This window comes from Callithrix jacchus, chromosome 3 (genome assembly GCF_049354715.1).
Source record: "Callithrix jacchus isolate 240 chromosome 3, calJac240_pri, whole genome shotgun sequence".
Lineage (NCBI taxonomy): Eukaryota > Metazoa > Chordata > Mammalia > Primates > Cebidae > Callithrix > Callithrix jacchus.
The window spans coordinates 43,463,785-43,488,495 of record NC_133504.1 but is presented as its reverse complement, the minus strand read 5'-3'; the positions used below and the strand labels follow the sequence as shown (position 1 = coordinate 43,488,495).

Below are 24,711 nucleotides of genomic sequence, written 5' to 3'. Positions count from 1 at the left end.
AGGATAATCACTTAAACCTGGGAGGTAGAGGTTGCAGTGAGCCGAGATCTCGCCACTGCACTACAGCCTGGGTGACAGAGTGAGATTCTGTTTAAAAAAGAAAAAACACTACTATGCTGCCTCCATTAATCAAATAACTGAAATATAGTTGGCAAAAACACAAAATTGGACAGATTTGGTCTGGGGCCAGGCACAGAGAGCTTTCTGGGCAAGGTGAATTGAGCACAGATGTTGCAGAGGAGGCAGTGAATCAAATCCAAGTGTAGGAGAGATGAAGTGGGGGACTCAAGTGACAAAAGAAATTGAGAGAAGGACAAGGATGTGCAAGTGAGGACAGGGATGTGGGGTCCAGGATATACAAAGAGAGCACTGGGAGAGGCTGATTGAGAAGCCCAGACGAACTGAATGAGGCTTCCACTGGGGGCCCCCAGGGATGCTTCGCTATGGCCTGGAATTGAGGAACCAGCATCCAGCCAATGGCTCATGCAAAACAAGGGCTGGGGAAGCAAGTGTGGGCATGAGCCTGAGTATATGTAATTTAAGAGTGAGGTGGGGAAAGAGTGAAGAAGGAAAGAGAGGGCCGGACGCAGTGGCTCAAGCCTGTAATCCCAGCACTTTGGGAGGCCGAGGAGGGTGGATCACGAGGTCAAGAGATCAAGACTATCCTGGTCAACATGGTGAAACCCCGTCTCTACTAAAAATACAAAAAATTAGCTGGGCATGGTGGCGCGTGCCTGTAATCCCAGCTACTCGGGAGGCTGAGGCAGGAGAATTGCCTGAACCCAGGAGGTGGAGGTTGCGATGAGCCGAGATCGCGTCATTGCACTCCAGCCTGGGTAACAAGAGGGAAACTCTGTCTCAAAAAAAAAAGAAGAAGAAGAAGAAGAAGGAAAGAAAGAGGAAACACAGATTCTCAGAAATTTGCATTCATATTCTCTCATCTCTCCCCTAATCTTAGATTATCAAATGTATTCACTGATTAAAACTCCTTTAAGAAGTGAGTGGATAAACCGATTGTGGTATGTGCATATAAAGAAACCCTGCTTAGTAATACAAAGAATGAACAACATTTTGGTTTCTTTCATTCCACTTAATTAAAATGACATCATTTTCATTCCACCTAATTATTTATGCGACAACATGGATCAACCACAAAATGATTAAATGGAATGAAAGAAACCAAACAAAAAGTTTAATCTGTGTGATTCCATGTACATAAAATTTTAGACAATGCAAACCAATCAACAGTGGCAGAAAGCAGGACCACTTCCTGTGGATGCCTGGGGATGGGACTTGGGGATGCAGGAAGGACTGGAAGGAAGTTTTGGGGATGATGAATATATTCCTATTTTCATTGTGGTGATGGTTTCACAGGTGTTCACTCATGTCAAAATGCATCCAAATTTACCCTATTTTCCCAAAATGTTTAAGTTGAGAGCGCTCATCTTCTCCTAAGATTTGATAAATAATTTCTTTTCCTCTATGTTTTCTCTTAAGTTGAAGACGAGGGGTGGTTGTTAAAAACTCCTGCTTAGCTTATTTCCCTTTAGGGGTTGATTACACTTATTTCTGTCTCCCTTGCCTATGTGAGGAAATCTCTCCTGCCCTGGAGCAACTTCTTGGGGCTTCGAAGTGGATTGAATTCTGGTCCCCAGAATATATGTCTACCTAGAACCTCAAAATGTAACCTTATTTAGAATTAGGGTCTTGACCAGATGGGGTGGCTCACGCCTGTAATCCTAGCACTTTGGGAGGCCAAAGCACGTAGATCACCAGAGATCAGGAGTTCGAGACCAGTCTGACCAACATGGAGAAACCCCATCTCTATTAAAAATACAAAATTAGCCAGGCATGGTGGCACATGCCTCTAATCCCAGCTACTAGGGAGACTGAGCAGGAGAATCGCTTGAATCCAGGAGGTGGAGGTTGAGGTGAGTCAAGATTGTACCACTGCACTCAGCCTGGGCAACAAGAGTGAAACCCTGTCTCAAAAAAAGAAAAAAGAAAAAAAAAAGGGTCTTTGCCATTGTAATTAAGCTAAGGATCTCAAGATAAACTCATCCTGGATTACAGCGGGCCTTAAGTCCAATGGCGACTGTCCTTATCAGAGACAGAAAAGGACAGAGAGACACTGTAGGGGAAAGGCCATGTGAAGAGAGACAGAGATGGGAGTGATGCAACTACAAGCCCAGGAACACTTAGAATTCCTGCAGCTAGGCATGGTGCTCAGGCTTGTTATCCCAACACTTTGGGAGGCTGGGGCAGTGGGTTGCTTGAGCCCAGGAGAGCAGCCTGGGAAAACTGGCCAAACCCCATCTCTACAAAAAACATAAACATTAGCTGGGTGTGATGGCATGCACCTGTGGTGGTCCCAGCTACTCAGGAGGCTGAGGTGAGAGGATCATCTGAGCTTGGAAGGCGAGGCTGCAGTGAGCTGAGATTGCACCACTATACTCCAGCCTGGGGGACAAAGTGAGACCCAGTCTCAAAAGAAAAAAAGAAAAAGAAAAGATTGCTGGCAGCCACCAAAGCTAGGAAAGAGGCAGGTTCTGCCTCAGAGCCTCCAGCAGGAGCCCTACCTTTGTGTTGTTTGAAGCTCATAGTAATATTTTACGGCAGCTCCGGAAATGAGGAGAGGCTGCCAGGTATTTTCACTGCTACTGCCCTTAGTTCTACCACTAGATTTTATTTCTGCTGTTTGTTCTTCGTTCTCTGAACGAATCCTGTTAGACTTTATTCTCTTGGTATTTGACCATTTCTACCTAGCTGAACATGTTCATTAACTTCTTTTTTTTAAAGATGGGGTCCTGGTTTGTTGCCCAGGCTGGAATGCAGTGGCACAATCTCATCTCACTGAAATCTCTGCCTCCCAGGTTCAAGCAATTCTCATGCTTCAGCCTCCCAAGTAGCTGGGATTACAGGCATGCACTACCATGCCTGGCTACGTTTTGTATTTTTTATAAAGATGGGAATTTGCCATGTTGGCCAGTGTAGTCTCAAACACCTAGCCTCAAGTGATACATCTGCCTCAGCCTTTTAAAGTGCTAGGATTACAGGCGTGAGCCACTGCGCCTGGCCAGGAAACTGAAACTTTGAGAAGTTAATGAACATTGACTGGGCAGGGTGGTTCACATCTGTAATTCCTGCACTTTGGGAGGCTGAGCAGAAGGATGGCTTGAGCCCAGGAGTGTGAGAACAGCTTGGGCAACATGGCAAGACCCCATTCCTAGCACACACACACATACACACACACACACACACACACACACACACACACACACACACACACAAGCTGGGTGCAGTGGTACTTGCCTATAGTTCCAGCTACTTAGGAGGTTGAGGCGGGAGGATTGTCTGAGCCCAAGGCTGCAGTGAGCTATGATGACACTACGGTACTCCAGGCTGTGGGACAGGGCAAGACCTTGTCTCTTAAAAAAAAAAGCATAAAAAGATAAAGTTTCAGGTTCCTTGTCTGCAGAATGAGTGTGAATACATATGCCTGGGGTTAACTGTGAGCATTAAGTGAGTCTCTACATATGCATGCTTTAGAACAGTACTCAGCACATAATGAATGCTCTATACGTGTCATTACCATTATTACTAGGAGCTGCTCACACTTTCAAAGGGGTGGCTCAGCTGGTAGCTTTTTCAAAATTAATGGTACATTTTCTTCCATCAGGGTTACTGATGAAATGTTGCATCACTCTTGGATCTTGGGTGATGGTGTGAGAAACTCTTTGTATGGGTCCTGGGATTAATTCTGAACTAGGTTTTCAGCAAATCCCCTTATGATCTCTCCCAACAAATAGAAAACCTTAGTGGTGTTAAAATTAGTCATGGTTTACCTCAATGGGTTGGGGATGAGCAAAGGGGTCCCAGGCCATTACTTGGTCCTCCAGTGAAGCCAATTTACTGTTCTGTGTTCCATGGCTGCAGCCTAACTTTAGGCATCCTTTTACATGTGTGGGCCATTGGTCATATGGGGACAGAGCAAAAAACTGTAGGAGTCATTAAAAAACCCATTAGCATGTTTGGAAAAACAGAAGTCCAGATTGTGTTGATGTGTGGTTAGCAGCATCACGCTTGACTACATATGAAACTGACTTTAGGCCTTGCCATCACTTTCTTTCTTAAAGAAATACACAGGAATTATGTAGAATAATACGCATGGAGCTTCCACATAGTTAATAAGTTGAATGGAATGAGTTTAGAACTTTATGTCTCTTTAACAGGTTGTGAGCTGACCTAAGAGTATTTTTTATCCATAATTTGCAATGCACTGAGGAACAGCTAAGAAAAACAAAATCAAAAGCCTGTCAAAGCCAAGAAAGATTGCAGCTTTCATTCCTTCTGTTTACAAAGCTCCTTGGTGTCACTGAAGGCTAAGTCTCTAGCTACCCTCTTTATCAAGCCATGCTGCCTGTGCATCTGCTGTGGACTCAGTGTTTGTGTCCTCCCATAATCCATCACTGAAGGTGATGGTTTTAGGAGGTGGGGCCTTTGGGAGGTGATGAGGTCATGAGGGCAGAGCCCTCATGAATGGGATTAGTGCTCTTATAAAAGAGACCTGAGTGGCTCACAACTGTAAACCCAGAGCTATGGGAGGCCGAGGTGTGTGGACTACCTGAGGTCAGGAGTTTGAGACCAGCCTGGCCAACATGGTGAAACCCCATCTTTACTAAAAATACAAAAAATTAGCTGGGCATGATGGTGGATGCCTGTAATCCCAACTACTCAGGAGGCTGAGGCAGGAGAATCACTTGAACCCAGGAGGCAGAAGTTCTAATGAGCTGAGATTGGGCCACTGCACTCTAGCCTGGGCAATACCAGTGAAACTGTCTCAAAAAAAGGAGAGAGAGAGAGTGGGAGATCTGAGAGCTTTCTTGCCCCTTCTACCCTGTGAGGGTGGCAAAAAGACAGCTGTCTGTTAATTAGAAAATAGGCCCTTGGCAATGTGGAATCTGCCAGTACCTTAATCTTGGACTTCCAGCCTCCAGAACTATAGGACATAAATTCCAGTGGTTTCTAAGCCACCCAGCTTATGGTATTTTGTTATAACAGCCCAAATGGGCTAAGACAATGTTCTTTTTATTACTTTAAAAAAGAAATTAAAAGATTTAAAAACACATAATTTAGGCTTAGAGATCTGTGATTTCCAGAATTATTTGAGACTTAAGAATTCTGAGCATTTGATATGGTTTGGTTGTGTCCCCACCCAAATCTCAACTTAAATTGTATCTCCCAGAATTCCCATGTGTTGTGGGAGGAACCCAGGGGGAGGTAATTGAATCATGGGGGCGGGTCTTTCCCGTGCTATTCTCGTCATAGTGAATAAATCTCACGAGATCTGATGGGTTTATCGGGGGTTTCTGCTTTTGCTTCCTCCTCATTCTCTCTTGCTGCCACCATGTAATAAGCACCTTTCACCCTCTGCCATGATTACAAGACCTCCCCATGATTACAAGCCCTCCCCAGCCATGTGAAACTGTCAGATTAAACCTCCCTTTCTTCCCAGTCTTGGGTATGTCTTTATCAGCAGAGTAAAAATGGACTAATACATCATTCATCCATATATTATCCAAAGGGCCTCTGTTGTGACAGAGTCACTCTGTTGTGACTTCACCCAGTTCCATTCACCATATCATATATGGTCTCTTGACATGAGAATATAGTTTTATGTGTATATCATTTTTTAAAAATCAGTAAGCAATTTAATGTTTTCCCCTGGTTAAGTGTTTTGTATGTTGGCAAATCAGGGACTTGATAATTAGTGCAGTACTGGATATTGAGCTAAGTCAGTTAATTGGGCTTCGGCTCTTTAGATGGGTTTGGTGAAGCTCTGCTTATGGGTAATTGAAGCTTCAGGTTGCCAGGAGTTGGATGACTAAGAGGAAGCTGTTTTGGATCAAGGGTAAAATTTTAATTAGATGATGAGCATTCTCAAAGGGCATGTTGCAATTTTCTGAATTGCATAATCTAATGGTTTGAAATTTAGAAAGAAGTGATGTCATATCCCCATCTTTTAAAAGAACACACATCTGCCTCTAATTATTTTGTGTATTATTTTTAATAACAGCAATAGGCCAATGCTAAGTGATATGGTGGTGAGGAAAGAAATAGGCCCTTAGGGATGTGTGAAATAGCTTTGCCAGACAGTTTCAGCTCTACAGAGTTGTGTTTTCTTGATGAAATTCCTGGAAAAGCCTTCTTTTTGTTTTCAAAGTCTCCTCTTCCTCCTTGTTCTCAGTTCATTTCCTGTTTCAAACTTCCAAGGGGTTTACTTATAATAAGAGTTCAAATATAGTCCTTCCCAGATAAGAATTTGTGAATCTCTCTCTTCTTGATTGATTTTTAATGAAATATATGCTGAAAGAAGTAGTAGACTCAGCCAGGCCTGGTGGCTTATGCTTGCAATCCCAGCACTTTGGGAGGCTAAGGCGGGCAGGCCACTTGAGGCCAGGAGTGTGAGACCAGCCTAGCCAACATGGTGAAACTCTGTCTCTACTAAAAATACGAAAAAAAATTAGCCAGGCTGGCAGGTGCCTGTAATCTCAGCTACTTGGAAGGCTAAGGCAGGAGAATCACTTGAACCCGGGAGGCAGAGGTTGAAGTGAGCGGAGATCATGCCATTGCCCTCCAGCCTAGATGACAAGAGTGAAACTCCGTCTCAAAAAAAAAAAAAAAAAAAGAAGAAGTTGTAAACTCCATCTCAAAAAAAAAAGAAGTAGTAGAATGTCAAACAGTTTATAGAGGGTAGGAATGATATCTATTAATATTATGAAGAATCTGTTTGCTTGCAGAGTGGCTTTCTGCCTTGTTGCCGACCTGTGCCTGACCTACACTTATATTTTTTGACATTTAAAATGCTTCTTAATAAATCTTAGTCAGTTATTTTTTTCTTTTGCATTGGAAAACAGCATTCTGCCTTACCTTCCATAGAAAGGGTGTGAGCAGGTCTACTTGCACCCACCTGCCTCACAGTGCCTGGGACTTAATAGATGCTGAGTGATGCATAAATATAATGGATGAATTAATTTAATAAATCCTCTTTTTATTTATTTTTTACTTTTATCATTTGTAGAAACAGGGTCTTGCTCTGGTTGCCCAGGCTGGAGTGCAGTGGCACCATCATAGCTCACTGAAGCCTCAAATTCTTGGTCTCAAGTGATCCTCCTACCTCAGCCTAGGGAATAGCTGGGACTACAGGCAGACCCCACCGTGGCCAGCTACATTTTTTTTTTTTTTGAGGTGGAGTCTCATTTTGTCACCGAGGCTGAAGTACAGTGGCATGATCTTTGCTCACTGCAACCTCCACCTCCTGAGTTCAAGCTACTCTCCTGTCTCAGCCTCCCATATAGCTGGGATTACAGGCACCCTCACCATGCCCAGCTAATTTTTGTATTTTTGATAAAGATGGGGTTTCTCCATTTTGACCAGGCTGGTCTTGAACTCCTGGCCTCAAGTAATCTGCCTCCCAAAGTGCTGGGATTACAGGTATTAGTCACCATGCCCGGCCAGCCAGCTAATTTTAAAAATTGTTTTAGAAGAGGGGGTCTCCCTATGTGGCCCATAATCATACAATATGTGACTTTTGTGTCTAGCTTCTTTCATTTAGCAGAATGTTTTAGGGATTCATCTTTGTTGTAGAACTCCATTTCTCGTTATAGCTGAATAATATTCCATTGTATGTATTACCACAATGTGTTTATCCATGCATCTGTTGATGGACATTTGGGCTGTTTCCATCCTTTGGTTATTGTGATTAGTGCTGCTGTGAACATGGGATGTACACATATTTGTTTGAGCGCCTGTTTTCAATTGTTTTAGGTATCTATCCAGAAGTAGAATTGCTTGGTCACATGGTAATTCTGTTTAGCTTTTTGAAGAACTGTAGAGCTATTTCCCACAGCAGCTGATCCATTGGACATTTCACCAATAATGTACAAGGGTTCTCATTTCTCCATATCCCCCTAAACACTCGTTTTCTTCCTTTTTATTAAAAAAATATTGTAGCTATTCTAGAAGGTGCAAAGTAGCACCTCATTGTGTTTTTTTCTTTTTTCTTTATTATTGTTATTATTACTTTTTGTTGTTGAGATGGGGTTTCACCATGTTAGCCAGGATGGTCTTGATCTCCTGACCTCATGATCCACCTGCCTCAGCCTCCCAAAGTGCTAGGATTACAGGTGTGAGCCACCACGCCTGGCCTATTATTGTTATTATTTTTTAATAGTGATGGGGTCTCACCATGTTACCCAGGCTAATCTCTAACTCGTGGGCTCAAGTGATCCTCCCACCTCAGCCTCTCAAATTCCTGGGATTGCAGGTATGAGCCACCATGCCTAGACTCATTTGGATTTTTGGCGTTGTTTTGTTTTTTTCTTTTGAGACATAGTCTTGCTCTGTTGTCCAGGCTGGAGTGCAATGGCATGGTGTCAGCTCACTGCAAACTCTGCCTCCTGAGTTCAAGCGATTCTCCTGCCTCAGCCTACCAAGTGGGATTATAGGCATGCACCACCACACTCGGCTAATTTTTGTATTTTTAGTAGAGACAGGGTTTTGCCAGTTGGCCAGGCTGGTCTTGAATTTCTGACCTCAAATGATCCACCTACCTCATCTCCCAAAGTGCTGGGATTACAGGTGTGAGCCACCGCACCTGGCCTCATTGTGTTTTTGATTTACATTTTCCTAAAGACTAATGTTGAGCATCTTTCCATGTGTTTGTTGGACATTTATATATTATTTTTGGAGAAATATCTATTTAAGACCTTCGTCTGCCTTTGGTTGGGTTGTTTGTCTTTTTGTTGTTGAATCACAGGAGTTTAAAAAATATATGCTGGATACTAGAACCTTATCAGATATATTACTTGCAAATATTTTCTCCCATTCTATAGGTTGTCTTTCACTTTCTTGATAATGTTCGTTAAAGCACAAAAGGTCTTAATTTTGGCTATGTGCTGTGGTTCATGTCTGTAATCCCAGCACTTTGGGAGGCTGGAGCAGGAAGATGGCTTGAGGACTGGACATCAAAACTGCAGTGAGCCATGAAGCTATGATCTGGCCACTGCACTCCAGCCTGGGTGACAGAGTGGGACTTTGTCTCTAAAAACCAAAAAAATAAAAAAGAAAAAAAGTTTTAATTTTAATGAAGTTCCAATTTATCTATTTTTTTCCTTTGGTTGCTGATAGTGTCCTGAAGCTTTTTAAAATGACAGGATCCTAACACTTGTGAAGGCCGTTTCACAGGCACATCCTCAACCTTGGAAAAATAAACTTTCTAAGTTAACTGAGATCTGTCTTTTTCTGGGTTCACACATTTTAGAAGAAAACTAGATTCTTTCATGAAGGTAACTTGTACCTTAAAGTCAAAGCTGTGAAAGTATGGAAGTAACAGCTCTTTAGAATAATTAGAAGGATACAAGGGCCAGAAGGAACCTCATACATCATTTAGAAAAGGTTCTGGAGGAATTTTACTTTAATACAAATTAAACACCAGTGGAAGAATCATGTCAGACTAACATAGATTAGAAAAGATGGCATTTTGGGATTATTATTTTTATGATCACATCAGAAGGGCTTGAGAAAAAGTTTATGGAAAATAAATATATTTCAACATTTTTCTCTGAGAATTCATTTTGACAACCACTGTGTTCATTTTGATAACTGCTATATCGCTGTATAAATGATGAAACTATTCCAAAATGTAATGACTGTACTTTTCACAGTCTGTATGCCTTTAATTTATTCAATGCCACACAATCAACCAAATAGCTCTTAACTTTGTTTTTACTTCAGTGTATTATTTAGAAATTACTTAAGGGAAAAAAAACCCTACAGTTCATTTTCTGGTTCTTGGTTATTATCAAAGGGTATTGGAAGGTTAAGCTGGTGTAGTAGCTTTAAAAATGGAATTTAGTTAAGTTTGGGGGACAGAAAGAAGCCATGGCTGTCCTGCCTTCTTCCAAATATACTGAACTTCTGATTTGTTTGATCAAATTAAATGCTCATGGTCTGGCATGATTACAGGTGCAAGCCTATAATCCCAGCTACTAGGGAGGTTGAAGCAGGAGGATGACCTGAGCCCAGGAGTTTGAGGCTGCAGTGCACAATGATTGTCCCTGTGAATTTCCAGCTTGAGCGATATAATGAGACCCCCATCTCTACACACACACACACACACACACACACACACGAAGAAGAACATAGGCACATCAAATGTGAGCTGTTTTGCTGATTTAGTCATCAAATAAGTCCATCTCTCTGGGTTCTAAAGATGTACCAATCTTGCAGTGAGCCAAGATCACCCCACTGCACTCCAGCCTGGGCAACACAGCAAGACTTTGTCTCAAAAAAAAAAAAAAGGGGGGCCGGGCGTGGTGGGTCACGCCTATAATCCCAGCACTTTGGGAGGCTGAGGCAGGTGGATCACGAGGTCAACAGATTGAGACCATCCTGGTCGACATGGTGAAACCCTGTCTGTACTAAAAATACAAAAATTAGCTGGGCATGGTGGTGCGCGCCTGTAGTCCCAGCTATTCAGGAGGCTGAGACAGGAGAATTGCTTGAACCCAGGAGGCAGAGGTTGTGGTGAGCCAAGATAGTGCCATTGCACTCCAATCTGGGTAGCAACAGTGAAACTCTGTCTCAAAAAAAAAAAAAGTAGGCTGGACATGGTGGCTCATGCCTGTAATCCAAGCACTTTGGAGGCTAAGGTGGGCGGATCACCTGAGGTCAGGAGTTCAAGACCAGCCTGACCAACATGGTGAAACCCCTTCTTTAAAAAAAAAAAAAATAAATAGAAATAATAATAAAAAAGAAAAGAAAAAAAGTGTTCGGATTCGTTGGCACACTTCTGTAATCCCAGCACTTTGTGAGGCCAAGGTAGGCAGATCACTTGAAGCCAGGAGTTCGAGACCAGCCTGGCCAACATGGTGAAACCCCATCTCTACTAAAAGATACAAAAATTCACCAGGCATGGTGGTGCATTCCTTTAATCCCAGCTACTCAGGAGGCTGAGGCAGGAGAATCACTTGAACTCGGAAGGTGGAAGTTGCAGTGAGCCGAGACAGTGCCACTGTACTCCAGCCTGGGCAACAGAGAGACTCTGTCTCGATAAAAAAAATAAATAAAAATAAAAAATAAAGATGTACCAATCAAACAAGCATTTGCTCTGTAGGTGAGGTGAATGCTTCTGATCAGATAGTGTGTTCAATAAAATAAGCATGTCATCAAACTAACTTCCTTGGCTTTTGTTCTTTGGACCTTATGAATACTACATGTATATACCCAGGAAGACAAAGATAGCTAATGCAACATAAATGCCTGTGGCTTTAAAAATACATATTATTATGTGCGCAGTGTACAAACCCTTTCCTGAAATTGGTCTTCTGTGGGCAGTGATTTAAACTTTTCAACTTGGACGCTTTTCCTACTGGGGGCTGTAAAGATGAGAACTCGGCCCTTACTCTTTCTCATTCCCGTCTTCCCTCTTCGGAATGAAACACAATATCTTAAGCAAACAGAGGCCAAAGAGGCTGATCATTGGCTCCCATTGTCCCCTGATTCTGCCGCCCCGCCCCTTTGGCTTGTGCTGACAAGCTGTTTATATTTTAGTAAGGGCCACCCTTTAACTCGGCAGCTTGATGACTATAATGGGCCCAATTGTCTGCGGGCTGCAGGGAGCTGAGTCCCCAGATCCGAGGAGGCTGACACTGGTCTTTGATGCACAGGAGTGGCCGTTATGGAACGCAGGTAAGGACGCTTCGAAATGTGTGATTATTCTTTTTCTGGGCCAGCTGGGTAATCCGGGGCTGGGAGAAAGAAGTTGTGATTGAGTTGCTACTTTTTCCTGGTTTTAATTTCTTGCCGGCTGAAGATGAAAGAAAAGACCGGTTCACTGGGATTTGGGATTTGCTGACAAAGCTCACAGTGAGCTCCATCAACCCCGGCAGGAAGGGAGCAAGGAAGCAAAAAAATCGCGGGAGAGTCACAGCCGGATTTGACACCAAAGCAACATGAATGTGGCAAAGCTTAAGGCCAGTTGCAGTGATGTTGTGAGACTCAAATGCCATTTTATTTCTTAACTTAGCTAATCACAGTCAGGAGCTTAGCTGTGCCTCTCCGGGGTTTCAAGCCAGCTGCTAGCCGATGTAACTCAGTCGACTCCATTTGAAAGGACCTAATATCTGCCAGTATTTTCAAAGGGCAAACCGTAGTAGTCTCCCATGTTATAAATAGGTCTATTCAGAAATGTGGGAACGGTTTCGAGCTGGCAGGAGGCTGTAAAGTTTTACTGCCCCATAAAAGTGCTCAAAGGGTACTATGGCCCTCTGCAGTGAGGCTGTGGAATGAAGGAATAGCCCCAGGCAAATAGACCGTTTGTCCTTGACTACCCAAGTGAGAAGTCAGCAGAGCCTGGGACACCATGTGAGTGGGGGGTGAAGCCTGACGTGGGCTCGGCCAGCCACACCTCGGGGTGCTCGCTGGTTTCTGGGGTGTGAATGGGGGAGGGTGGAAAACCAACAAAGACTGGGGCCTGCTTTATCCTCTTGGCTGGCCCATTTGGTGCTGAGTGAGGCACCTGTCACAGCTCCGGGGGTGAGAAGCAGGCAAGGGAGGGGTTGTGTCGTCGTTAGGACCTGCAAAGTGGGGAGGGGGCTGCAACATTTAGAGTACCAGGAATGGCTACAGAAAGTCCTGCCTCCTACTGAACAATAGAGGTACCTAGGGCAGCTTGGATCAGGTGAGCCTAGTGGTGCTGAGTCAGTGAACTTGAGGTCTGTGTTTGATATCAGCAGGAGCCTGATACAATGAAAAGGTGAGGTTTAATTTTTAGATAAAGCTAAAGGTGAACCAGGGGACTTTAATACTTCGAGTACTTTGAAAGTCTCCCTGCCTCTCCAGATCCCCACGACTTGTATCAATTATCCAGGTACACCTTGTTTAAAGCCATCATGCTGTTTGTGGCTCCGGGAGGTATTAAGTCAGAATAGAAAGGTTATTATTCAAATGAATTTGACCCCAAGCAACACAAATGCTTGAGCCTATTGTATGAAAACAGACAGTCTCTGGCCGGGTGCTGTGGCTCATGCCTGTAATCCTAGCACCTTGGGAGGCCGAGGTGGGTGGATCACCTAAGGTCAGGAGTTCAAGACCAGCCTGGCCACCATGGTGAAACCCCTTCTTAAAAAAAAGAAAGAAAGAAAGAAAACATTCTCTCTCTCTCTTTTTTTTTTTTTAGAATAAAGATGGGGTTTCACCATGATGGCCAGGCTGGTCTTGAACTCCTGACCTCAGGTGATCCACCCACCTCAGCCTCCCAAAGTGCTAGGATTACAGGCGTGAGCCACCGTGCCTGGCCCAGACAGTCTCTAAGTAAGGCCAAGGCCTCCTGGAGTGGTCCTAGAGTCCTGAAGAGGGATGAGTCGCCCCACAGGGAGGTCCGGACAAGGAATGGAACTTCTGACTCTCCCTGTGAACTTTTGACTCTCCCAGGTAGGGTGGAGGCTCCAAAGGGAAAGGACTGGCCTGCATCATTCACCCTCCAGGCCCACCACAGGCTTCACAAATCCCGTTTGGTTAGGTCAGTGCATTCTCACCTTCCCACCTAACTGGGTGTCCCACAGTTTAATTCAGTTCTGACACTAACAGCAGTGAGTGCAGACCCCCGAGGTTTAAGGGCTTAGTCCTACCAAGCTGACTGACTTCTGAGGCCCAGTTGCAAGCTGAAGGTTGTCACCTGTGCTTCTGACCAGCTGGCTATCCATGGGAACTTCCCACGATCTCTCCTTGGGTAGATTACAAGCTGTGTAACTTTGTCTAACTTTGTGCTGTAAGTCAGAGATTGACTTCTTGAGGTCACTCTTTTGTTAGAATGGCTCACAGAACTCAGGGAAGCGTTTAATTACATTCACAAGTTTATTATAAGAGGTATTACAAAGAATACAGATGAATGAATACATACAGCCAGGTGAAGAGATGGCTATGGAGGGGTCTCAGAGCTTCTGTGCCCTCTCCAGGTGCCACTCTTCCAGTATCTCCATGTGTTAAGCTATCCAGAAGCCCTCCAGACCCGCTCCTTTGGGTTTTTATGGAGGCCTCATTACAAAGGCATGATTGATCAAATCATTGGCCATCGGTGATTGAGGCAACCTCCAGCCCCTCTTTGCTCCCTGGAAACAGGGTCAGGGGGTGTGCATGGGTGGAGTAGGGAGAATGGGGCTGAAAGTTCCAACTCTCTAATCACATGCTTGGGTCCCCTGGCAACCAGCCCTCCTCCAGAGGCAATCCTGGAGCCCTCCATCATCAGTCATCTCATTAGCATATAGGCTAATCACTTTGTACATTCCAAGGGTTTTCTTTCTTTCTTTTTTAAATTTGAGACAGGGTCTTTCTCTGTCACCCTGGCTGGAGTGCAGTGGCAGGATCAGGGCTCACAGCAGCTTCAACCCTCTGGGCTCAACCGATCCTCCCACCTCAGCCTACCAAAGTGCTGGGATTACAGGTGCATGCCCCCACGCTCAGCCAGTTCCAAAGGTTTTAAGAACTATGTGCCAGGAAGCAGAGACAAGGTCACATATATATTTCTTATTATAAATCACAATATCACACCGTCCTCATGATTCATACTTCAGGTCACTTACTCACTGTGTAACTTTGTGCAAGCTCCCTAACCTCTCTGTGCCCAATTTCCTTATCTGTAAAATTTGCTAAATACCAGGAAGGGCCAGCTGCGCTGATGGGCCTATGCTATGCAGTGTGATGGCTGATGGGGGGACGGATGGCACACTGAGGCAGAAGCCAAAGAACACGGGGTTAAAAACACAGGGTTGCTGAGTGTGATAGCTCATGCCTGTAATCCCAGCACCTGGGAAGGCTGAGGCAGGCGGATCACCTGAGGTCGGGAGTTCGAGACCAGCCTGACCAACATGGAGAAACCCCATCTCTACTAAAAATACAAAATTAGCCAGGCCTGGTGGCACATACCTGCAATCCCAGCTACACGCGAGGCTGAGGCAGAAGAATCGCTTGAACCCAGGAGGCAGAGGTTTCGGTGAGCTGAGATCATGCCATTGCACTCCAGCCTGGGTATCAAGAGTGAAACTCTGTCTCAAAACAACAACAACAACAACAACAACAACAAACACAGGGTTAAGAGCAAGAGCTTTGATTCAGACAAACCTGGAGTCGAGCCTCACTTTTGTTGTTTTACTTGTATGTTATTGGGCAAGTTACTGAATCTTCAGCCAAATAATGGGGATGACAATCTATTTCACTGGATGACTGTGAGGTTTAAATGTGGTAACATCCTGAAGTTCCTTATACAGCACTCAGCACGCAGCAAATGCTCAACAAATATTAATTATTTTATCATGATTACTACCAGCACCCAGCGACAGTCCTAAGTGCCATCTAAGTTTACCAAATGTCTCTCTGATTTACTGGTGACATTGGAGAAAGGAAATGGTAAGAGAATGCAGTGTCGTGGAAAGAGTGGCAGGCTGGACATCAGCTTTCTGGTCTTTATCCAGGACTGGCCAGCAGGCGGCTCTGGAAAAGGGAGTCCCTCGGGGTCACGGTTTTCTATCTGTCCTGAGGTGTGATATTCAACATCCATTCTAGCTTCTAATCTATGACTTTAGATCTGATGGAAATCTCACCTTGAGGAACTCATGAACCGTATGTTAAACATGATTTTAAATCACCCTTGAGCTCCTTGCTGAACATGCTTATCCATGTTGAAGGCTCATCCAGGAATAATAGATAGGTCTTGTGTGTGGTTTGAAAAGTCCACTTCTGACCGGGTGCCGTGGGGCACATCTGTAGTGCCAGCACTTTGGGAGGCCAAGGTGGGAGGATCGCTTTAGGCCAAAAGTTCAAGACCAGCCTGAGCAACATAGTGAAACCCTGTCTCTAAAATATAAAAATAAAAAATTAGCCTGGCATGGTGGTACATACCTGTGTTCCCAGCTACTCAGGAGGCTGAGGCAGTAGGATCACTTGAGCCTGGGAGGTAGAGGCTGCAGTGAGCTATGATTGAGCCAGTGCACTCCAGCCTGGACCTTGTCTCAAAAGAAAAGTACATTTTCACAGGAGGTAATGATACATTCAAGTTGGGTACTTAGAAGTGTACTTCTTGTGTAAAGTAACCAACTTGAATGTGGTCTTTTTTCTTTTTTTGAGATAGATCTCCGCTCTTGTTGCCCAGGCTGGAGTGCAGTGGCAACCTCCGCCTCCCAGATTCAAGCGATTCTCCTGCCTCAGACTCCCGAGTAGCTGGGACTACAGGTGTGCCACCATGCCTGGCTAATTTTGTATTCTTAATAGAAACGGGTTTTCTCCATGTTGGTCAGGCAGGTCTCAAACTCCCAACCTCAGGTGATCTGCCCACCTTGGCTTCCCAAAGTGCTGGGATTATAGGTGTGAGCTGCCACATCTGGCTGTTGAATGCATCCTTTATCGAAAATTATAATAATTTTACTATTTAATAAATAATACATAAATCTAAAACTTATTTATCTAAAAATTGTGTTTATCTAAAATTTTCATAGTAAATTGTGTGAAAAATATAATATCCTCGGCCGGGTGTGGTGGAACACGCCTATAATCCCAGCACTTTGGGAGGCCGAGGCGGGTGGATCACAAGATCAAGAGATTGAGACCATCCTGGTCAACAAGGTGAAACCCCATCTCTACTAAAAATACAAAAATTAGCTGGGCATGGTGGTGCGCACCTGTAGTCCCAGCTACTCGGGAGGCTGAGGCAGGAGAATTGCATGAACTCAGAAGGCGGAGGTTGCAGTGAGCCGAGATCGTGCCATTGCACTCCAGTCTGGGTAACAACAGTGAAACTCCGTCTCAGAAAAAAAAAAACAAAAAGAAAAATATAATATCCTGTATGTGTCAAGACCAGAACATAGGTCAAACAGAGTTGAACTGGAGTCCCAGATCTACTGGTTGACTCATAGTGACCTTGGGCAAGTCACTTACCCTCTCCAGTTCTTGTTTTCCCCACCTGAAAATGGGAACGATACTGTCTGCCTTATCGGGCTATGATGAGAAAGGAAAGCTAAAACATGTAGCCTGCCCTCCATCGTGCTTGGCATGGGGTCGTTCCTTTTCCCTTTCAGATGGAACACCAATTCCATCCTGATGGAAGTTTCTAGATGATGCTTCAGAGGATTCCAAGCAGAGAACATTTAAAGTTTCCATACATTCCAAAAGTATGAGCCTGCAAGGCAAGGTCTGCGGCTGGGAACACATCTGAAGCAGTGGGTGGGGACTGAGAACCGTATCCACACACAGGAAGAAATGTGTTCTTTTAGAAGATCCAGCATCAATTCCTTCTTCCTAGGATTTGACAAGACTGGAGTAATTTGTTCACCAGGCCCATTTCGTAAAAAACCCTGGGAAAACTGACGTCCAGCAGCCGAAGATCTAACACAATGGAATCAGGAAAAATAGTGGACAGGTCCCTGAAGACATGTAAGGAGCAGGGAGCCTGGTGGCCTTGGTGCACCCAGAGCCTCCCTAACTAGAGTAACGGAACACTGATGTGGTTTACATTCATAATCCCTTGCATTTTGATTATTTTTCTACTTACACATTTTCAAACAAGGGACACTCACACCACTTTGCACTTAATAGCATGCTGTTTTATCACTCTGATATGTTAAAGGGATCCACCCCCCTAAAAGATGGAAGGTGAATCAGAAAACTCAACTGGAATTGCACTCCCTAGAGTGGCCCTGGGAGTTACTTAGTTTCACCTCAGGGGCACCTGCTGGGAACAAGATCCCTTATCACACCTCCAGTTCTGCTCAGCTTTTCAAGGGAGCATTTCCTGATATGCAGGTCTTTAACTACCAGGTGTATTTGCCCACTGTCCACCTGTGCCTTCAAGTACCATACTTAACAAGTGGGAACTGAGGGAGCATATTTTGCAAATAGAACTTCAGTGAAATTCCTCAAACTGTGGACCCCAGAAACTGACAAAGGGTCAGTCTCTTCACAAATGTTACCAACTTGAAAAATGAGATCTAGTTCTTAAGGAGTGTGTGTGAGGAAGACATTTAAATCTGTAGCACACTCAAAGACTCACTCTAAACCTGGGCTGGTACTTCTCAATGTGTGTTCTTTGATATGATAAGTCGCTAAGTAAATCCCACCAGAGACCTTCCAAGGATGGGGTTCTCACTGGGTCATTTTCCTCCATATGACTTCTCTCACTCTTCGCAGGAGATTAAAACAGAGTTTAAACTGAACTTTGAAGCTGTAACCTGACCTCAGAACCATGTACCATAAAGAGCATTTGTGCTTTTCAAGATACTTTCAAATCCATATAGTTTTCTAAGATATTCCTAGTTGCCACATTGGGTGATTTAATTTTTTTTTTTTTTTGAGACGGAGTTTCACTGTTGTTACCCAGGCTGGAGGGCAATGGCGCGATCTCGGCTCACCACAACCTCCGCCTCCTGGGTTCAGGCAATTCTCCTGCCTCAGCCTCCTGAGTAGCTGGGATTACAGGCACGCGCCACCGTGCCCAGCTAATTTTGTGTATTTTTAGTAGAGATGGGTTTTCACCATGTTGACCAGGATGGTCTCGATCTGTTGACCTCGTGATCCACCCGCCTCGGCCTCCCAAAGTGCTGGGATTAAAGGCGTGAGCCACTGCGCCCGGCGTTTTTTTTTTTTTTTGAAATGGAGTCTCACTCCGTCACCAAGTGTGGAGTGGAGTGATGCACTCTCGGCTCAGTGCAACCTCCATCTCCCAGGTTCAAGCAATTTTACAACCTCAGCCTCCCAAGTGGCTAGGATTACAGATGCCCACCACCATGCCTAGCTAATTTTTGTATTTTTAATAGAGATGGGGTTTTGCCACATTGACCAAGCTGATCTCAAACTCCTGACCTCAGGTGATCCACCTGCCTCAACCTCCCAAAGTAGTGGGATTTCAGGCATGAGCCACTGCTCCCAGCCTGGATGACTTAATTTTGAATATAGGGACTTCAAGCAAAATGTTGCTGAGGAGTCTCTTTCTGCAGCAAAAGTTCTGTGAAATCTGCAAGGCCATCTTTTTCCATGAGTCCCCAAATGCTTCAACTGGGCAATAATTGCATTTCCAGGAATGCCCAGTGGAGCCAAATCCTTTTACTAGATCACTGACATGCAGGTTCTTCCATGGGGGACCAAAAGGAAAGAACTCGAGCTCTCAAAATGTATGATTCTTGATTTGTGCTCTTCATTGGATGATTTTATTTTCTTGAGAGGATTTTTAACAAAACATCAGCAATCAGTGATTTCTTAGAAATGTGGCCCCTTTAAATACTCCTCAGTGAGGCTAGCGCTTATGTTTTCTGGATACTCTCTGTGTTCTGAGCAAACTGGAGGCACAGCATAAATATTAATTAATGCTGGTTCATTACAAAAAGAAAATGAAAAGACCCCTATAAGGCACCAGTGACCCCAGAAGCCCCAGAAGTTATGTTGGAACTGTGACAAGGAAAAAATAATGACAAGACCTGAAAAAAGCAGCTCTCTTTCCACACTCAACACATGTAGTAAATGCAGGGGCACCATTGTCTGAGCTGTCATTGGAGGGCTGGGAGGAGACAGGGGATGGGGCAATGGCAGCCTGCCCACCCCTTTCCATCTGTCCACAGGCATTAGGAAACACAGGCTTCCAATATGAGGCTGCCTCTTTTCTCACAAGCCATGCTCACCAGGAATCCACAGTGACCATCTGCACACAGACCTGGCGGTGCCTCAAGCCTCCAGGTGTGGTTTTGGAGGCAGGGCCCTTGGGGAAGGGGAACTGCTGACAGTGAGGTAACCTGAGCTCAGCTCTGGACGGGGCTGGGTGGAAGAAGGGTGTAGTGACTGCTGATCCCTGTTCTTTCCAGGAATTGGGATTACTGGGTCAGAGAAACATCTCAATACCTTTCAGGCTTCCAAGGTAGGTTGTAAACCTGCTCCTTGAGAAGAGAAACCACTTCCAACTTGTATCCACACCCCACTAAGACCTTTAGGAGCAAGGTGGGGCAACATGGGAGCAAATCTTGATTCATTTGTTCATTTTTTTTTGTCTGCTTTTTTTTTTGAGACAGGGTTGTACACTGTTGCCCAGGCTAGAGTGCAATGATACAGTCATGGCTCACTGCAGCCTCCATCTCCCAGACAGGTGATTCTCCCACCTTAGCCTCCCACTGGGACTACAGGCATGCACCACCATGCCTGGCTAATTTTTTTATTTCTATTTTTATTTTTTGTAGATATGGGAGTTTACCACATTGCCTGGGCTGATCTCAAATGAACTCCTGGGCCCAAATAATCTGCCCATCTTGGCCTCCCAGAGTGCTGGGATTACAGTCATGAGCCACCACATGGGGCCTACAAATTCTTATATAATCATTTGAAACAATTCTTTGGATTTTTTTTCTTCTCTCTTGTGCTTGCAACTCAAACTTTAATATTTGGCAAGGTTCATCAAAATTAAATATACTTTTCTAAATCTGTGAGAAGACTGTCTCCCAAGATGGTTTGTTATTGCACATCTTTTCCCCCAATAGATGGAAATTTCCCTTCCCTATTCACTTTCCCTTAGTCTTTCAAAAACTCAAAGTGAGTTTGGGGGAAGTGCCTGCTTCTACCTTCTGCCAGTAGGCTACACTTCCTGGCCTGTCAGAATGGTCTCTCTGTGGGCTTCAACCCTTTAAGAGAAATAAAGCTGTCCTTTAGCAAAGTCATCAAGCTAAGTGGCTGTCACCGGATGATTAGATTAAAATGTGGTATATATACGCCATGGAATATGTATTTTATCAGCCATAAAAAGAATGAAATCATGCCTTTTGCAGCAACATGGATGAAGCTGGAGGCCATTATCCTAAGTGAAATGAGTCAGAAACAGAAAGCCAAAAACTACATGTTCTCAGTTACAAGTGTGAACAAGGTACACAGTGGGTGTAAGTGGACACAGAGAGTGGAATAATAGACATCCGAGGCTCCCAAAGGTGGGAAGACGGGAGGGGATAAAGGATGAAATACTGCCTATTGGGTGTAATGTACATTACTCAGGTGATGAGTACACTGAAAGCCCAGACTTCATCATTATGCAATATTTCCATGTAAGAAAACTGCACTTGTGGTGGTGTGTGCTTATGGTCCCAGCTACTCAGAAGGCTGAGGAAAGAGAATTGCTGGAGCCTGGGAATTCAAGGCAGTGAACTGTGATCGCACCACTACACTCCAGCCTGGGCAACCAATCAAGACCTAAGGAAAAAAGAAAAAAAAAGAAAGAAAGAAAAAGAAAAGAGTGGATGCAGACTGGAGATTTAGGAAAGCCTTTTCCGCTCCTTTCTCTTGCCAAGTCTTGTTTGTTGCTGTGGTGGTGTTTTGTTTGGGGACCTGTCTTCTTTTTTCCCCTTTCTTTTTTCTTTTAATCAAAGCAGTCTGTTCTGGTACTGCCAGTGAAATAACTCTTTCCAGTTCCTTTGCATGGTGGTTGTGCACGTAGCCTACAGGCGTGGGCTTGCCTCCATCATTTAGTCTATTAATACACAGGGAAATTTAGGTTTTGCTCAGTTCATCTCCGACCAGAGCATGTACTTTCACAGCCACTGCCTGGGAAGCTCTGTGCACATGAGATATCAGCTGTCTTCCAGGCCACCAACCTAACTGTGAGTGCAGAGATTAACTGATGAAGGAATGACTGTGTGCCAGGAGCTGTTCTAAGTGCTTTATATGGATGAGCCAGCCAGCCTGCTATTACTGTTCTTCTCCATTTTCAGATGAAGAAACTGAGGCTCAGATTGTTGAGAAAGTTGTCCCAAGCCACACAGCTGGTCAGGGGCAGGCCAGGATTTAGGTTCCAGAGTCTGCATTTTTAACCATTATGTGACACCTCCAGGCTATATTATATTCTTTTGTATGAATGTGCAAAAATCTGTCCTCATGCCCCTATTTCCGTTCATTTGTTTCAATTTTTTTCTATCATAAATAACACAGCAATGAATGTTTTTGCAATAACAGCTGATAATAATAGTTAACATTTGTTGAATTGCTAACTATGTGATGGGATCTGTTTCAGGTTTTTTATGCATCTTAACTAATTTAATCTTTGTGGCAATCCTACTGCTATTTATTTATTTATTTATTTATTATTTTGAGACAGAGTATTGCTCTGTTGTCCAGGCTGCAGTGCAGTGGTGCGATTTTGGCTCATTGCAACCTCCACCTTCCGAGTTCAAGTGATTCTCTGCTTCAGCCTCCCCCAAGTAGCTGAGATTACAGATGCCACCACACCCGACTGATTTTTGTATTAGTAGAAATGGGGTTTCATAATGTTAGCCAGGCTGGTCTTGAACTGCTGACCTCAGGTGATCCACCTGCCTCAGCCTTCCAAAGTGATGGATTACAGTCATGAGCCACCGCCCCTGGCCAATCCTACTATTATTACTATTTAACTAATTTAATCTCTGTAACAGTCCTACTATTATTACCACTTAACAGAAGAGGAAAAGGAGGCACAGGATAGTTGGCTACATACTTTGTTACTGATTGCACAATTAGAAAGTGTCAGGCCAGCACCACGGTGAGGAAAAAGAAAACGAAAAGTGATCTTAGTGTATAGACATTTTGCAAGTTATATAAACAAGTATTGATTTATGTATTTTGCCTCAAAAGTGAAAAATTGTATTGTCTAATTATGATGAATTATTTTATTGTATCAAGCTGAATTTTCTAAAAGTTAACCTTTGGGTTATTGCCAGAATAAGAGTATTTAGAGGACAGTGACTAGTTGTCAATACTTTAGCAAGCCCACTAAAGATTTTGTATGTGCTTGGATGATCAGTTTTTATATGGGTTATAAAACATAGTATTTATTAAATAAAGACATAAATTCAGAATTGAAGAAAAAAAACAAAGAAAATGAAAAGTGACAGGGCTGGCATTGAAACCCAGAACTGGTACTCTTATGACAGTGTCTGGACAATATCTGTGGTCATACCTCTGATAGTGCCTCAGGAAAGATTTTTAAAGTGAAATTACTACAGCATAAGATATAAACATCTTAAAATTTCTCGATACACCTAACAAAAGTGCTTTTCGATAACACTGGTTAATCATACACATTTGCATTTCCATGAGCACTGTGCAATTGATCAGGGACTCTAAAAGTTAGATAAGCCACTGATAAATGGAGATGCATGCCCCTTTAAGTCTATAGGCAGTAAAACCTGACCAGCACAGCCTCCAAGAACCTACATAACGTTGAGGAGAGCTTGGATTTAAGAGATTAGGGTCGGCCTGGTGCGGTGGCTTGCGCCTGTAATTCCAGCACTTTAGGAGGCCGGGACAGGCGAATCACTTGGGGTCACGAGTTCGAGACCAACCTGGCCAACATGGTGAAACCCTGTCTCTACTAAAAGTACAAAAACTGGCCAGGCATGGTAGTGCATGCCCATAATTCCATCTACTCGGGAGGCTGAGGCAGGAGAATTGCTTGAACCCGGGTGATAGAGGTTGCAGTGAGCTGAAAACACACTGCTGCACTCCAGCCTGGGTGACTAGAGTGTCTGTCTCAAAGAAAAAAAAAGGGGGATCAAATTCTGTTTTGTCCATTTTAAAAAATAAGTTTTATTTGAGAGGAACCCTCTAGTATACTGAAGACAGTATCAGGTATCTGCAAAATTGCTATTTGTAATTCAATATCTTGGAACAAAAGAAACAAGAAAACTTGGAACCAGAACTGTTTAACCTAAGGAAAACTTTTGTCTAAAGCAGCCTCTTAGCATTCCACATCATTTTCATCATTATGAGTAATGACAACAGCAACTAAGGTTTATATTGCACTTTTAACTGAACACCTGCCTCTCTCATATTTCTTAGACCAAGCCAGTGTTTCTTGTACTTTCCTGAAGCTAAGAAATACCAAGAGGTGTTGTTAGCTAGATCATCATAAATAATCAGGCCTCCCTAGGGAAGTTCTGATTTAGGATGTCTGGGTTGGAACCTTAAATCTGTGTTTCGACAAGCTTATAAGGTGATTTTTATTTTCTGGGAATTTTAGAAACTACTGGAAAACAGAATAAAATAGCTGTACTAAGTTCTTTTTTCAATGTTAAGCTATTAACATTAGAATTCTTGCTCTTAATTGCAATCAGGTGTTAAAGAGAAAATCTACAATGATCAGTTATTGCAACAGAAGTAACAATCATATACTAGCCTCACTTAGCATTCTTCACCCACACTGGATACCTAAAAGTACATCTCTGAAATCTCTTGAATGTCTATTATGCAGGTAGATGCAACTTACAAATCACCACTAACTGGAACATACACTTCCAATTGGCATCTTTTTCCTAAGTCAGAATACTTGGCATGTGCCTGGCTAAAGTGCTGCTTTCTCTTGTTTAGACTCTGAAGCTGATGTAGACTGGGAACTGATTACTGAGATCCAGACATAGCTCCTCTTCTCCTCCACGTAGGCCCACCCACCAAGAATCCCTGCAATGGGAACACTTGGGGTTCAAGGATCATGAGTCTGGGGCATGCCTGCTGGTATCACTGTTCGGAGCTGAACATGCATTTCCCCATGGAAATGTTAAAGTTGATGTGGTGCCATTTTGCTAGAGTCCAGGTACATTTTTTGTTGTTTGTGGGCTGATCTGGGCACTTGATGCCATTCATATGCTATGAAAAAATTTCATATGC

General features: G+C 43.7%; 1 protein-coding gene across 10 annotated transcripts in view; it reads left to right on the top strand.

The window, feature by feature from the left end:
- TRIM2 (tripartite motif containing 2) overlaps positions 1-24,711 on the top strand; it is a 200,448-nt gene that overhangs the window by 44,447 nt on the left and 131,290 nt on the right. For 6 of the 10 annotated variants that reach the window (XM_035292840.3, XM_008992588.5, XM_008992589.5 and 3 more), the window contains exon 1: positions 11,634-11,751. The exons of the other annotated variants lie outside the window; for them this stretch is intronic. The gene's annotated coding sequence lies outside the window, so the exon portion shown is untranslated. Of the gene's footprint in view, positions 1-11,633; positions 11,752-24,711 lie in introns of those variants that run through there. 10 annotated transcript variants of the gene reach the window in all.